This window comes from Phalacrocorax carbo, chromosome 19 (assembly GCF_963921805.1).
Source record: "Phalacrocorax carbo chromosome 19, bPhaCar2.1, whole genome shotgun sequence".
Lineage (NCBI taxonomy): Eukaryota > Metazoa > Chordata > Aves > Suliformes > Phalacrocoracidae > Phalacrocorax > Phalacrocorax carbo.
Window position 1 is genome coordinate 5096412 of NC_087531.1, and position 14885 is coordinate 5111296.

A 14885-nucleotide genomic window follows, 5' to 3' on the forward strand; every position below is an offset into this window, starting at 1 on the left:
GAGAACCTGCCCTATGAGGAAAGACCGAAGGAGTTGGATCTTTTCTACCTTGGAGAAGAGAAGGCTCAGGGGGAACCTCATCACAGTATCCCAGTACTTAAAGGGTGGCTACAAAGAGGACAGAGGCTCCCTCTTCACAAGGGGCCACATGAAGAAGACAAGGGGCAATGGGTGCAAGTTACACCAGGAGAGAGGTTTCATCTTGATACAAGACAGACTGGGGTATTTCTGGGTTGGGTTTTTTTTTGTATTTTGTTTGTTTGTTTGTGTTTTGGTTTGGTTTTTTGGGGTTTTTGTTCCCCCCCCCCGCAGTAAGAACAATCATCCACTGGAAACAGCCTCCCCAAGGATGTGGTAGAGTCCCCATCGCTGGAGGTTTCCAAGATGCGATTGGACAGGGTGCTAGATGATCTCATCTAGGCTCCCTTTCCCACAAAATGTTGGACCAGACGATCTTTCGAGGTCCCTTCCCACCTGGGCTGCTCTAGGATTCTACGATTCTTCAGTGGGTCACTGTTTAATAACCCTTTGCTCTCTCTGGTTTGGAGGAAAGCATCGGCAAGACGTAAATTCCACCGGGTGTCACAGACTTCCAAAACCTATGGTAATCGCCCAGTCTCTCTGAACGCATAAGCCATACCTAGCTGCTTCAAAATTCCCCCACCCCCAGAAGCGGGAACACCTTCTAGATCCCTTAGGGAGTTTACACAGACAGAACAATAGATGTTGCCTAGCTCAATCATTCAGTACGCAAACACTGTACCAGCGTAGTTTCAAGGAAACATCATAGGTCAGTTTCCACCTGCTTGGTGGTAGCTATTGCAACACTCTCACGCTTTCTCTCTTTTTCCCTTTCTCACTTTTTCTCTCTTTCTCTGCTTTTGCTTTTTACTTTTTTCTCTGGTGTTGATAACACACCAGCGCTTTAGCTACCGCTGAGCAGTGCTCCCACAGCACGGAGGCTGTCTCTCCAACCACCCCACCCCAAAAGTCCAGTAAGCTGCGGGTGGGCAAGAGGCTGGGAGGGGACAGAGCCAGGACAGCTGACCCCCAAAAAAAGAGAGATCTTCCACCGTGCTATGGAAGCACCACAGCTGCCATTCAGACCAATTGTTTGCTCCTGCCATAGCCCTCCTCGCCAGAAAAGGGATATCAACAGGGCCTTATCACACGGCCATTGATAAAGTGCTCCAGCAGGAGTTGGACGCCCCCAATACATTGCACTGTGCCAAAACCACCCCTGTATGGCATGCCTGTAGCGTCACATACAGTATTTTCTAAAGTTTTCGCAGCAGCCCACACTGGCTTTATGTACATTTGCGTACCACTTCCAAAAAGCTAAGAGTTTGCTTCCTACTGATGCCGTGAAAAGCCAAAATCAGGGCTCAGTAGTCTGAACGACTATTAAGCAAGTATTCTTTATTGCAGCGCTGGACGCACAGAAGATCGCTCCTCCTACTGTGCGTGCCCGCGCAGGGTTAGTTGCATAACTTGTACAAGCTTTACATACATATTCATTAGTTTTCCAATAAAATATGTATATATTCATTAATTCCCGAGAGCTCATTATCATATGCAAATGTACTTTGCGCATGCCCGTTGGTGTCTCCGGGTGGTCGTCAGGGGTCTCTGGATGAAGGATATACTCCTCCTCACTGCGTCCACTAGCTAACTTTTGCTTTTGTGCAAACTCAGTTCTGAGATCACATATATACAGTCCTCGAGGGATAGTCTGTCCTGGTTTAGTGTTTCCTCTGCAGTTCCTTATATTTATGGTTATCTACATCTGCTTTTCTAAGGTCAAATGTCGTCATCGTAAATTTGTTTAGGAGCTTCTTGTCTTGAAGCCTTTCTGGCTCCCCCAAAGCAACAAGTTTTAGTCACAACAGTTCTAACTTTATCTATCCCTCCTTTTCTTTTTGAGGACTTGTAGCTTACCTGCTACAGTTCTCAATGTAAGAATTTACTAAGTCTCAAACGGAGACTATTATAGAAGCGTTTTATGTTTGTTTGTAAATTTCATAATAATTCATCCTTCTCAAGGGCCCGAGTAAAATATTTCCCGGTTTCCACTTGGTGTCCATTCTTGTTTCTTTTCCAATCACCCTATGTCTCAGCTGAATTTGGACAACACCAAAGAAAGCACCCGAGACACACAAACAAACATTCCTAAAACCGTTAGCGTAACCAATCCAACGAATAATTGTTTTAACCATCTTAGATGAGGAAGCCAAGATGTCAATTTATCTCACAAATCTCAAAACCCTAAAGAAGTGTCATCTAGAGATACGTCATGGAATATTTGTGGGTTTTTTCCAAAGTGCATTCAGATCTGCTTATCTTTATTAATATGTGCACAGCAGCTGGTATTCATGATCATGCATACGCCCCCTTCTTTGGCAGTCAATAAACGTAATGCCATTCGATTTTGCAACACAACTTTACTAAGGGATGACACCTTGTAAGGGACTAGAAACTTGTCTCAACATTGTTGGCAGGCAAGTTTCACTACGGAAGCCTGATCACCACGGCAACTGAGTGGGACAGTTTAATCACCAAGGCAGCCCATTGAGTTCTACCGGACAGGAATGCGTGTCCTGTTGTCTCGGAGTACACGTCCTCTGCCCATGCGCCCGGGCCCAGGGTCGACTGACAACATATGGGGGGGCTCAGACCCTCTAGAACTTTCAAGCACCTTCCAGCGATGGTACTGGGCATGTGCCCCGCCGCCAAGTGGGAGGCGTGGGTATGCAAAATAGTATGTGTTGCTGTACGCTTCTATGGGAGAACTTATCTTGGGCCGCATATCTCCGGGACACAGGGCTCTACCCACCCTGGGGACAGTGATGCACAGACATCAATATGATGGATACAAAATGTCCGTTTATTTAACTGTGTCACACACTTATATAGCTCTTGTGCTTCCTGTTCCTGCCACTCCTATGGGGAGGAGTCTATCTTTCTGTCACAGCCCGTGATCTTCCGGTCACCGATCCCTGTCTATTTCCCTACATCTCCCCCTCCCCATGCTGCTAAAAGTTCTACAAAGCTACTTGCGTAAGCAGATACATATTGCGGTCAGGTCTATATTCATGTAACTCTTGCAGGTGCTCCCTGATTTGTCTTATAACACAGCATAACAATGGCAGCCCACAAGTAACCATGATTACTACGCACAACAAGATCCCCCCAATTATTACTATCCAATCCCAGTTCATATTTCTCTTTTGTCGCCCTTTCCCAGTGTCGCTCTCATTGCAATATTGCTTGCGATCTTGTCAAGGAGCTCATTTCTTTTCCCAATGGCACGGCTAGCATGAGGATCCATGTCAGCAGACCCTGCAAAGAGACAACTCAGAAAGGGATTATTCATTGTACATCCTTGCACAGTTCTGCTTTCACACACTTTGCAGGCACCCATTCTATGCGCCCTTCATTCTCAACCGCGGCGTAGCCCCTCCCCAGGCATCTCAGTTTCCATCCTCTCTCCCATTGCTCACTGCCTGGGAACCTTACTCGTACCTGCGGATAGCACTCGCCTGCTTGAGCTTTGCCAAAGTGCTTCTCCACTGCTGTAACTTGCTCCTGCCCGCATATAAAATGATTAAGCGAATATAGTGCACGCATTAAAATAGTTTGCTGAGCTGCTACGGGTATAGCTCCCTTATACCCCTCCCCCTCCCCAAGCTGTATTATCTTTGCTTTCAAGGTGCGATGAGCGCGTTCAACTATTGCCTGCTCCGTGCTATTGTAAGCAATGCCGTGTTTTAATACAATATTCCAAGCTTTACACCATTCTTTGGTACTTCAAGCCCGAAAGCATGGTCCATTGCCTGTTTTTATCTCGGTGGGCTTTCCAAGCCACGCCATCACCGTGGTCCAATGCGCAGTCAACTGCATTGCGGTCTGTTTCCGATGTTGAGTAGCCATGATGACTCCACTATATGTATCAATTGTAATTGCCAGGTGCCGTCCGGGGGCCAACTGTGGGCATTCAGTAAAGTCAGTCTGCCAGATAGCATTTGCTTCCAGTCCTCGAGGGTTGACTCCTGCCTCCCACAATGGCGAGTGCTGACAGTAAGGACAGGTGGCTACTACTTCTCTTGCTGCTCTTATTGAGATGCCACACTCCTTTGCCAAGGCTTTAGCACCCAGGTGCAGTTGTTCATGCAGTTGCTTTGCCTCCGCCAATGTCCAGACTCCCGCGGCTGCCTCATCAGCCATGCGATTCCCCTCAATCAGTGGTCCAGGCCCCGTCTGATGACTGCGAATGTGAATTACTGTCACAGTTGCTCCTCGCTGCGATAAAGCAACCTCTAGCATCAAGGCAATTTCCGTGTGTGGTACACCCTCTCGTTTCATGGACGTGACTAATTTATACACGTTATAAAGAGTCCGTGCACACATTTATATGCCGATCTATATCCTTTCGCAGGGCCATCTCTAGCGCTTTCGCTTCTAGCCACTGCACACTTTTACCCTGCTCCTCATACGTCTGGCGCATCCAACTATTCTCTTCTTTCCACACTACCGCCGCTCTGTTCGTCTTCGAGGAAGCGTCTGTGAAATATGTTGGTCCTGGGTGAGGGGTATCCAAAACTCTACTATCCACACTGTCATGGTTTTAGCTGGGATAGAGTTAATTTTCTTCACTCTAGCTGGTATAGTGCTGTGCTTTGAAATTAGCATGGAAAAAAAAACAACCTGTTGAGATAACACACAGATGTTTAGGCTGTTGCTGGGTGTAGCTGTACGCTTCTACGGGAGAACTTATCTTGGGCCGCATACCTCCGGGACACAGGGCTCTACCCACCCTGGGGACAGTGATGCACAGACATCAATATGATGGATGCAAAATGTCCGTCTATTTAGCTGCGTCACACGCTTATATAGCTCTTGCGCTTCCTGTTCCTGCCACTCCTATGGGGAGGAGTCTATCTTTCCGTCACATCCCGTAATCTTCCGGTCGCCGATCCCTGTCTATTCCCCTACATCTCCCCCTCCCCATGCTACTAAAATTCTACAAAGCTACTTGCGTAAGCGAATACATATTGCAGTCAGGTCTATATTCATGTAACTCTCGCAGGCGCTCTTTGATTTGTCTTATAACACAGCATAACAATGGTAGCCCACAAGTAACCATGATTACTACACACAACAAGATCCCCCCAATTATTACTATCCAGTTCCAGTTTATATCTCTCTTTTGCCGCCCTTTCCCAGCGTCGCTCTCGTTGCAATATTGCTTGTGATCTTGTCAAGGAGCTCATTTCTTTTCCCAATGGTACGGCTAGCATGAGGATCCATGTCAGCAGACCCTGCAAAGAGACAACTCAGAAAGGGATTATTCATTGTACATCCTTGCACAGTTCTGCTTTCACACACTTTGCAGGCACCCATTCTATGCGCCCTTCATTCTCAACCGCAGCGTAGCCCCTCCCCAGGCATCTCAGTTTCCATCCTCTCCCATTGCTCACTGCCTGGGAACCTTACTCGTACCTGCGGATAGCACTTGCCTGCTTGAGCTTTGCCAAAGTGCTTCTCCACTGCTGTAACTTGCTCCTGCCCGCGTATAAAATGATTAAGCGAATATAATGCACGCATTAAAATAGTTTGCTGAGCTGCTACGGGTATAGTTCCCTTATACCCCTCCCCCTCCCCAAGCTGTATTATTTTTGCTTTCAAGGTGCAATGAGCGCGTTCCTCTACTGCCTGCCCTGTGCTATTGTAAGCAATGCCGTGTTTTAATACAATATTCCAAGCTTTACGCCATTCTTGGGTACTTCGAGCCCCTTTTCTCTAATTTCTCGCCATAAACTTCGCACTAGCTTGGCATCTATCGGCGTCCACTCCACTCCTCCTCCTGGAGCTAATCGGACAGGGAAGATCCCGGGCATCTCTATCCTTACTCCATCGAGGCTACAATCTCTAGCTATCAGCCGCCAGTTAGGTAACTCAGCTGACTGTCGCTGGGGTGCACCCTTCGTTAAAAGTCCTGTCTGCTGCCGAGTTACTTCCCCTAGTGCGCGCATAACCTGCTGCAGCTGCCGCAGCACTTCCTCCGGAGACCCCTCCGGAGCTGCAGCGCCCTGGACCTCCCCTTTTGACGGTCCCTTTCCTCCCTCCTTCTGATTGGTCCTCCGAGTCTCTGCTGTTTTGTGCCTCTTTTTTGCGCGGCGCAGGCAAGCTGCTCTCTCTTCCCACATATGGGCATCGGTTTCTCCCCCAATTTCTGATTCGCTGCTACTCGAAGTTGTTCTATACTCCCCCTGTCCTCCCCTCCAGGCACCCCAATCCCCCTCCTCGTCCGACTCCCATCTCAGGGGTTGCCCCGGGAGCCAGTCTCGAGGGTCGGGCAGAGGGCTGTGCCGCTGCCGGCGCTGCTTCCGGCGCTGGTCATCTTTCTCCTTCGGCTCCGTCACTCCCGCTGCGTCCGCTGCCACGTCACTCTCCCCGCGCGCAGGTACCCGCGCCTGTGCCAAATCATCCCAGGGGTATGCGGGGGGGGCACTCTAAAGGTCCTGCTGGCTCAACAGGGAACACCGCCGCTTCCCGATCCACCTCTTTGGGAGCCTCAGACTGAGTCGCTGGCCAGGCTACTCCGTCCGAACTCTCCCCTTCTTTCCCATCCCCCGCGATGCTTGCCCCTGTCTGCGTCCCCACTGCCCCTCCTGGGTCTATTTCCGGGCTACTGTCGCCTGTAGCACCGTGCAGGCACCGCCGCGCCTGCCGCCATGTCTCCTGATCATCCTGAGCTTTCAATAGTAATCGGTGTATCTTTCCCCAGAGCTATATGTACTGGGTTTTTCCCATCATAGCCCTTTCGGCTAACTCCTCTTTAATCCTCACCCACTTATCCTTATTAAATATGTCTGCGGGACTTCGTATGAGCCCCTGCGTAATCATCCATCGGATGGCCTTTGAGGTAGGCGTCTTCGATATCGAAGTAACATATTCCTTCCCCAATCCCTTCAGTACCTTTACGACTGAATCCATGGCGCGCCCGCCGACCTGCGGCTCCCCGTCCCGCCCCTGCCTGCCCCAAGCTCTCTTTTCCCGCCGGCGAACCTGCCAAGCCTCCCCGCTAATCACGTCGGGGTCACCACTTGTAGCTGTACGCTTCTACGGGAGAACTTATCTTGGGCCGCATACCTCCGGGACACAGGGCTCTACCCACCCTGGGGACAGTGATGCACAGACATCAATATGATGGATGCAAAATGTCCGTCTATTTAGCTGCGTCACACGCTTATATAGCTCTTGCGCTTCCTGTTCCTGCCACTCCTATGGGGAGGAGTCTATCTTTCCGTCACATCCCGTAATCTTCCGGTCGCCGATCCCTGTCTATTCCCCTACAGCTGGGTAGCGCTTACACTAGTCAAGGACATGTCTAGCCTCTCATGCTCTGCTGAGTGCACAAGAAGCTGGGAGGGGAGGGGGCACAGCTAAGAGAGCAGATTCAAACTGACCAAAGGGATATTCCATATCATGTAACGTCATGCCCAGTATGTTACCTGGGAGGGGCTGGCCGGGGGAGAGGGGAGCAATCGCGGCTCGGGGACGGGCAGCATCGGTCGGCGGGTGGTGAGCAGTTATATCGTTTGTGTTTCCATGTTTTTTTCCTTTTTTTTCCCTTTCCCTTCCTTTTCCCTTTTATTATATTAACATTATTGTCATTATTATCATAATCATTTACCATTATCATTTTATTGTAATCATTAAACTGTGCTTATCTCAACCCACAAGTTCTTTTGCTCGTCCGATTCTCTTCCCCATCCCACAGGGGTGGGGGGGTGAGCGAGCGGCTGCGTGGTGTTCAGTTGCCAGCTGAGGCTGAACCATGACACACACTTAAATCCACCACTTTGGCTGTCTTGGCCCACCTCTGTACCGTGCCTGTGATGATTTTTCCTGGGTACGAGTATACCGCCAATTGTATATCCTCTTCACTCTCTACCACCTTCCGCCATTTCTCCCCATTCCACGGCACTGTCAGCTTATCTGGCTCCTTCCCAAAGACTCCCTTGCTTTCCCGTCGCAGACGCCAAATCATTCCCCCGGCTACCTTGACTTTTGTGGAGAATGCATCCTTGGGAGCCTTCTGATATACCCATCGCAGTGGTTTTTCTTCCCCCGCCCGTATTTGATATAGCAATCCTAATCCTCCACCGGCGGTCAGAATCCAACCTGCGATTAATTCCTCCTGAGGGCCCCACTGCCATACTCCTTCCTTTTGCATTCGACGTTCTATCATCTGCAACTGCTCGACTGCCCCGGCATCTAAACTCCTGGGCTCCCATGGGTCGGTCCCTTTCAGCAACGCATAGAAAGGTTGCATCTCCTCACCGGTGACGCGCACGAACGTCCGCAACCACTGCAGTGCTCTTACCAGCTTCTGTACATCATGCAAATTTTTAACCTTAGGTGTAAGTTTAATAGGCTGAGCTTGTGTGCAATCCCCTTCTATTCTAGCACCCAGAAATCCACACACTGGTCCTCGCTGTACCTTTGCCTCAGCTACCTTGAGGCCCTGTCCCTCAAGGCCCCTTTGGGTGTCTGAAAAGACTTGTTCACATAACGCCTGGGTGGGCGCAGCTATGAGGATGTCATCCATGTAGTGGATCATGTAGATTCTCTCCTGATACTGTTGCCTTACTCGCTGCAATGCAGAAGCCACATACCTCTGGCAGATCGCTGGAGAATTTTTCATCCCCTGCGGAAGTACTGTCCACTGCCATCTACTACCTGGTTCTGCGCGGTTCACTGCGGGCAGAGTAAAGGCAAATCTCTTTCTATCATCTGGATGTAGCGGAATACTGAAGAAGCAGTCTTTGATATCTAAAACAATGACTCGCCATCCTTTCGGGACAGCACTCAGATCTGGTAGGCCGGGTTGGAGAGGCCCCATGTCCTCCATTTGCTGATTTACTGCTCTAAGGTCATGCAGCATCCTCCATTGGTTTTTATCTTTCTTTTTTATAGCAAATACAGGGGTGTTCCAGGGGCTCATCGAGGGCTCTAGGTGCCCCGCTTCGTGCTCTCATTTTACTATAGCTCTTACAGCCTCTGTTTTCTCTGTTGTCAGGGGCCACTGCTCCACCCAGACGGGCTGTTCGGTTTTCCACACCAACTTGTGCTGACGAAGCCCCTCTGAGGCAGTGGCCCTTATGCTAAATTTTTCAACCCAAACCCCATATGGGCAAGGGCATCCCACCCCAGCAAGGGGCTTGCTACCGCATCTGCTACTAGTATGGTCACTACGGCCGTGAGGAGCTTCCCTGCCTCCTCGTCCATGTCTTCGAGTTTCACAGGGCAAGTACTAGTCCTCGTCTGTTGTTCTCCTCCTACCCCTATTATACGTTTTCCCATGGCGAGGGGCCAAGTTGGTGGCCACCGTTCGAGTGGCATCACTGTGACATCCGCCCCGGTATCCACTAACATTCCCAGGCATATCCGTACCGGGCAACTCGGCTCTTGTGGGGTAATCATCACCGCCGCCATGGGTCTCTTGTTACAGCCTATGACCAAGGCCACGCGGGGGCCGTAATCTGCAAATCTTGCTGGTTCTGCTCCCCTGCCTGAAGGTTCACTCCCCCTTGGCCCGCTACGGTGGGCCAAGCTCCTGGCGCTGGCACCATGATGGGGGTCATTTGACTCACAGGAGGCACGAATCCCCCTCGCTTCACCCTCCTTTGGCCGTTTCCCGGCTTTGTGGCTGGACAATCTCTTGCCAGGTGTCCTGGCTTCCCACACACCCAGCACCTCCCTACTGGGCGCGCTCCTCCTCCATTACGTCCTCCCCTTTCCCCTAGCGGGCACCCAGCTTTAAAGTGCCCTAGCCGTCCACACAAATGACATCTCAGCCCCGCCCCGGCCGCTTGCACCATCACCCTTTCTTCGCTTCCACAGTCAGGGTTCTGGCAGATGTGCGCTCCCACACCTCCATGCTGATTCAACGCCTCCTGGCGCAAGACATGCCTGATGGTTTGACCCAATGATGCCCCTGCCGCCAGGGTGCGGAGGACATCATCTTGTGTTTGCGGATTTGCTTGACTTCGGAGGCAATCCATAAGGACTGCATCCTTGGCCGCCGCCGGCAATTCTGATTCTATAATAGCCTTCTGCAACCTGTCACAAAACGTAAATGGCTCTGCTAGTCCTTGCTGTATCTTTTGCCAAGGTTCCACTTTTTTTTTTTTTTTTTTTTTTTTTTTTAATACCTGCCCACTTCGCTATACACTCTACGGGAACTCTCCATCACCACTTGCAGCTCCCTGCCCCTCCTCCAGGAGCTATCCGGACAGGGAATATCCCAGGCATCTCTACCCTTACTCCATCGAGGCTACAATCTCTGGCTATCAGCCGCCAGTTAGGTAACTCGACTGACTGTCGCTGGGGCGCACCCTTCGTTGAGAGTCCTGTCTGCCTCCGAGTTACTTCCCCTAGTGCGCGCATAACCTGCTGCAGCTGCCGCAGCACGTCCTCCACGGACCCCTCCGGAGCTGCAGTGCTCCGGACCTCCCCTTTTGGCAGTCCCTCTCTTCCCTCCCTCTGATTGGTCCTCCGAGTCCCTACTGCCTTATGCCTCTTTTTTGCGCGCTGCAGGCAATCTGCCCCATCTTCCCACATGTGGACATCTGTTTCTCCTCCAGCGTCTGATTCGCTGCTACTCGAGCTTGATCTATACCCACCCTGTCCTCCCCTCCAGGCACCCCAATCCCCCTCCTCGTCCGACTCCCATCTCAAGGGTTGCCCCGGGAGCCAGTCTCAAGGGTCGGGCAGAGGGCTGTGCCGCTGCCGGCGCCACTCATCCTTCTCCTTCCGCTCCGTCACTCCCGCTGCGTCCGCCGCCACGTCCCCCTCCCTGCGCGCAAGTACCCACGCCTGCGCCAAATCGTCCCGGGGTATGCAGGGGGGCATTCCAAAGGTCCTGCTGGCTCAACAGGGAACACCGCCGCTTCCCGATCCGCCTCTTTGGGAGCCTCAGACTGAGTAGTTGGCCAGGCTACTCCGTCCGAACTCTCCGCTTCTTCCCCATCCCCCGTGATGCTTGCCCCTGTCTGCGTCCCCACTGCCCATCCTGGGTCTATTTCTGGGCTACTGTTGACTGTGGCACCGTGCAGGCACAGCCACGCCTGCTACCCCATCTGATCATCCCGAGCTTTCAATAGTAATCGGTGTATCTTTCCCCAGAGCTGTATATACTGGGGTTTTCTCATCATAGCCCTTTCGGCTAACTCCTCTTTAATTCTCACCCAATTATCTTTATTAAATATGTCTGCAGGACTCCGTATGAGCCCCTGCGTAATCATCCATTGGATGGCCTTTGAGGTAGGCACCTTCGAAATCGAAGTTCCATATTCCTTCCCCAATCCCTTCAGTACCTTTACGACTGATTCCATGGCGCGCCCGCCGTCCTGCAGCTCCCCGTCCCACCCCTGCGTGCCTCAAGCTATCTTTTCCTCCCGGCGAACTTGCCATGTCGCCCCCACCGATCACATCGGGGTCACCACTTGTTGCTGTATGCTTCTATGGGAGAACTTATCTTGGGCCGCATATCTCCGGGACACAGGGCTCTACCCACCCTGGGGACAGTGACGCACAGACATCAATATGATGGATACAAAATGTCCGTTTATTTAACTGCGTCACGCGCTTATATAGCTCTTGCGCTTCCTGTTCCTGCCACTCCTACGGGGATGGAAAGAGTCTATCTTTCCATCACAGCCCGTGATCTTCCGGTCGCCGATCCCTGTCTATTCCCCTACAAGTATGGACTATGCAAGAGGACAACCCTATAAAAAGCGGAAACCAGCAGACAGCACGAAGAGCGTTCTGGAACATTCACCCTCCATCAGATTCGAAGATATATCGGACGGATCGACCGCCGCAGATCTGTGGTGGCAGCTATTGCAACACTCTCGCTCTCTCATGCTCTCTCTTTCCCTTTCTCGCTTTTTCTCTTTCTCTGCTTTTCTCTCGTGTATTTGTTGTTGGCCAAATAAAGTGACTTGGCACTTGACTCCGTTCTGAGTCTTAATTCTGTTTCCGAGAACGTAAAAGGAACTTAGTCACGATGAAACATTGCAGTTAATCAGAAGTTAAGCCCAGCCGCCCCCAACCTCCCAGAATTATCTGAGGTCAGTTGGAAAGCAAGGGGGTTTAACCTCTGCCAAATTGTTCAACCCAACAGTGGATCGTGACTGTCGTGGTTCAGCCTCAGCTGGCAACTGAACACCACGCAGCCGCTCGCTCACACCCCCCCCCCCCACCCCTGTGGGATGGGGAAGAGAATCGGACGAGCAAAAGAACTTGTGGGTTGAGATAAGCACAGTTTAATAACTACAATAGAATGATGATGATAAATGATTATGATAATAATGACAGTAATGTTAATATAATAAAAGGGGGAAGGAAGGAAAGGGAAAACAGGGAACAAAAACGCAGAAACACGAACGATACAACCGCTCACCACCCGCCGACCGACGCTGCCCGTCCCCGAGCCGCGATTGCTCCCTCCCTCTCCCGGCCAGCCCCTCCCAGGTAACATACTGGGCATGACGTTACATGATATGGAATATCCCTTTGGTCAGTTTGAATCCACTCTCTTAGCTGTGCCCCCTCCCCTCCCGGCTTCTTGTGCACCCAGCAGAGCATGGGAGGCTAGACATGTCCTTGACTAGTATCAGCGCTGCCCAGCAACAGCCTAAACATCTGTGTGTTATCTCAACAGGTTTTTTTCCATGCTAATTTCAAAGCATAGCACTATACCAGCTAGAGTGAAGAAAATTAACTCTATCCCAGCTGAAACCATGACAGTATCCACCCCTTATTCCATATCATTGACATCATGCTCAGGTCCCATACTATTCAGTACAACTTCAATAATCCTTATCCATCTTCTTATCCTTTAACAATATATATATATATAGATATAGATACAGATTTTAATTTATCATTCCACTAGTTTATGGAACACCCCTGTAGAATGCCTGTGAAATGTCCATTGAGTTCATTTAGTCCATGACTTTGGATTTCATCACTTGTAAGGGTCCTTCGGTGCGGCGGTGTGCGTGGGGTCAGGTTGTTGCATGTCAGTCCTTGTTCCATCACCGCTGCACTGGTAGTTCGTGTTCTCTCACTGCTGCACTTTGCTCGGTTCCATTGAAAGTTCATTTGCTATTATCATTAATTGGGAGATTCCCACCATGATAACATTCCACTGATGCAACCATAGTAGTGATGACATACAACATCATATTACAATTAACAGCATATTATTCAGTTCATTGGCTGTTTTCACCCAAAATTAAATCCCCCTGGGGTACACACCGAACTCCTCCATCCTCCCGCATCACCCACCAAGTGCACCCAGGTCCTCGAGCAAACGCAATCCCAAGAGTGGGTTTGCCTCTGCTGGAAGCAGGAATAACCCAGACTGTCTTGCCCAGCATATTTTTTATGTGCACTACAGGGACTCTATCCCCTTCCACAGTACGTAAGGATCCTGACTGGGCAGGGCCAGCTCGCCTGGCAGATCCTCTTGTGTTGACTAACCACATGGCTTTTGCTAAATGTGTATCCCAGTGTTTAAATGTTCCACCCCCCATTGCTCTCAGTGTCATCTTTAATAGTCCATTGTATCTTTAAATTTTCCCAGAGGCTGGTGCATGATAGGGGATGTGATACACCCACTCAATGCCATGCTCTTTGGCCCAGGTGTCTATAAGGTTATTTCGGAAATGAGTCCCATTATCTGACTCAATTCTCTCTGGGGTGCCATGCCGCCACAGGACTTGTTTTTCGAGACCCAGGATAGTGTTCCGGGCAGTGGCGTGGGGGACAGGATATGTTTCCAGCCAGCCGGTGGTTGCTTCTACCATGGTGAGAACATGGCGCTTGCCTTGGCGGGTCTGTGGGAGTGTGATATAGTCAATTTGCCAGGCCTCCCCATATTTAGATTTCAGCCATCGTCCCCCATACCACAGAGGCTTTACCCGCTTCGCTTGCTTGATTGCGGCACATGTTTCACATTCGTGGATAACCTGCGCAATAACATCCATGGTCAAGTCCACCCCTCGATCACGAGCCCACCTGTATGTTGCATCTCTCCCTTGATGGCCTGAGGTGTCATGGGCCCACCGAGCTAGAAATAGTTCACCCTTATGTTGCCAGTCCAGATCCACCTCAGCCACTTCAATCTTGGCAGCCTGATCTACCTGCTGGTTGTTTCGATGTTCTTCAGTGGCCCGACTCTTAGGGACGTGAGCATCCACATGCCGTACCTTTACAACCAGGTTCTCTACCCGGGCAGCAATATCTTGCCACAATGTGGCAGCCCAGATGGGTTTGCCTCTGCGCTGCCAGTTGCTTTGCTTCCACTGCTGCAGCCAGCCCCACAAGGCATTTGCCACCATCCAGGAGTCAGTATAGAGATAGAGCACTGGCCACTTTTCCCGTTCAGCGATGTCTAAGGCCAGCTGGATGGCCTTTACTTCTGCAAACTGGCTCGATTCACCTTCTCCTTCAGCAGTTTCTGCTACTTGTCGTGTAGGACTCCATACAGCAGCCTTCCATCTCCGGTGCTTTCCCACAAGGCGACAGGACCCATCAGTAAACAGGGCATATTGCTTCTCATCTTCTGGCAGTGTGTTATACAGTGGGGCTTCTTCAGCACGTGTCACCTCCTCCTCTGGTGATAATCCAAAGTCTTTGCCTTCTGGCCAGTCCATAATCACTTCCAAGATTCCTGGGCGACTGGGGTTTCCTACTCGAGCCCGCTGGGTGATCAGTGCAACCCATTTACTCCACGTAGCATCAGTTGCATGGTGTGTAGAGGGGATGTTTCCTTTGAACATCCAGCCCAGCACTGGCAGTCGGGGTGC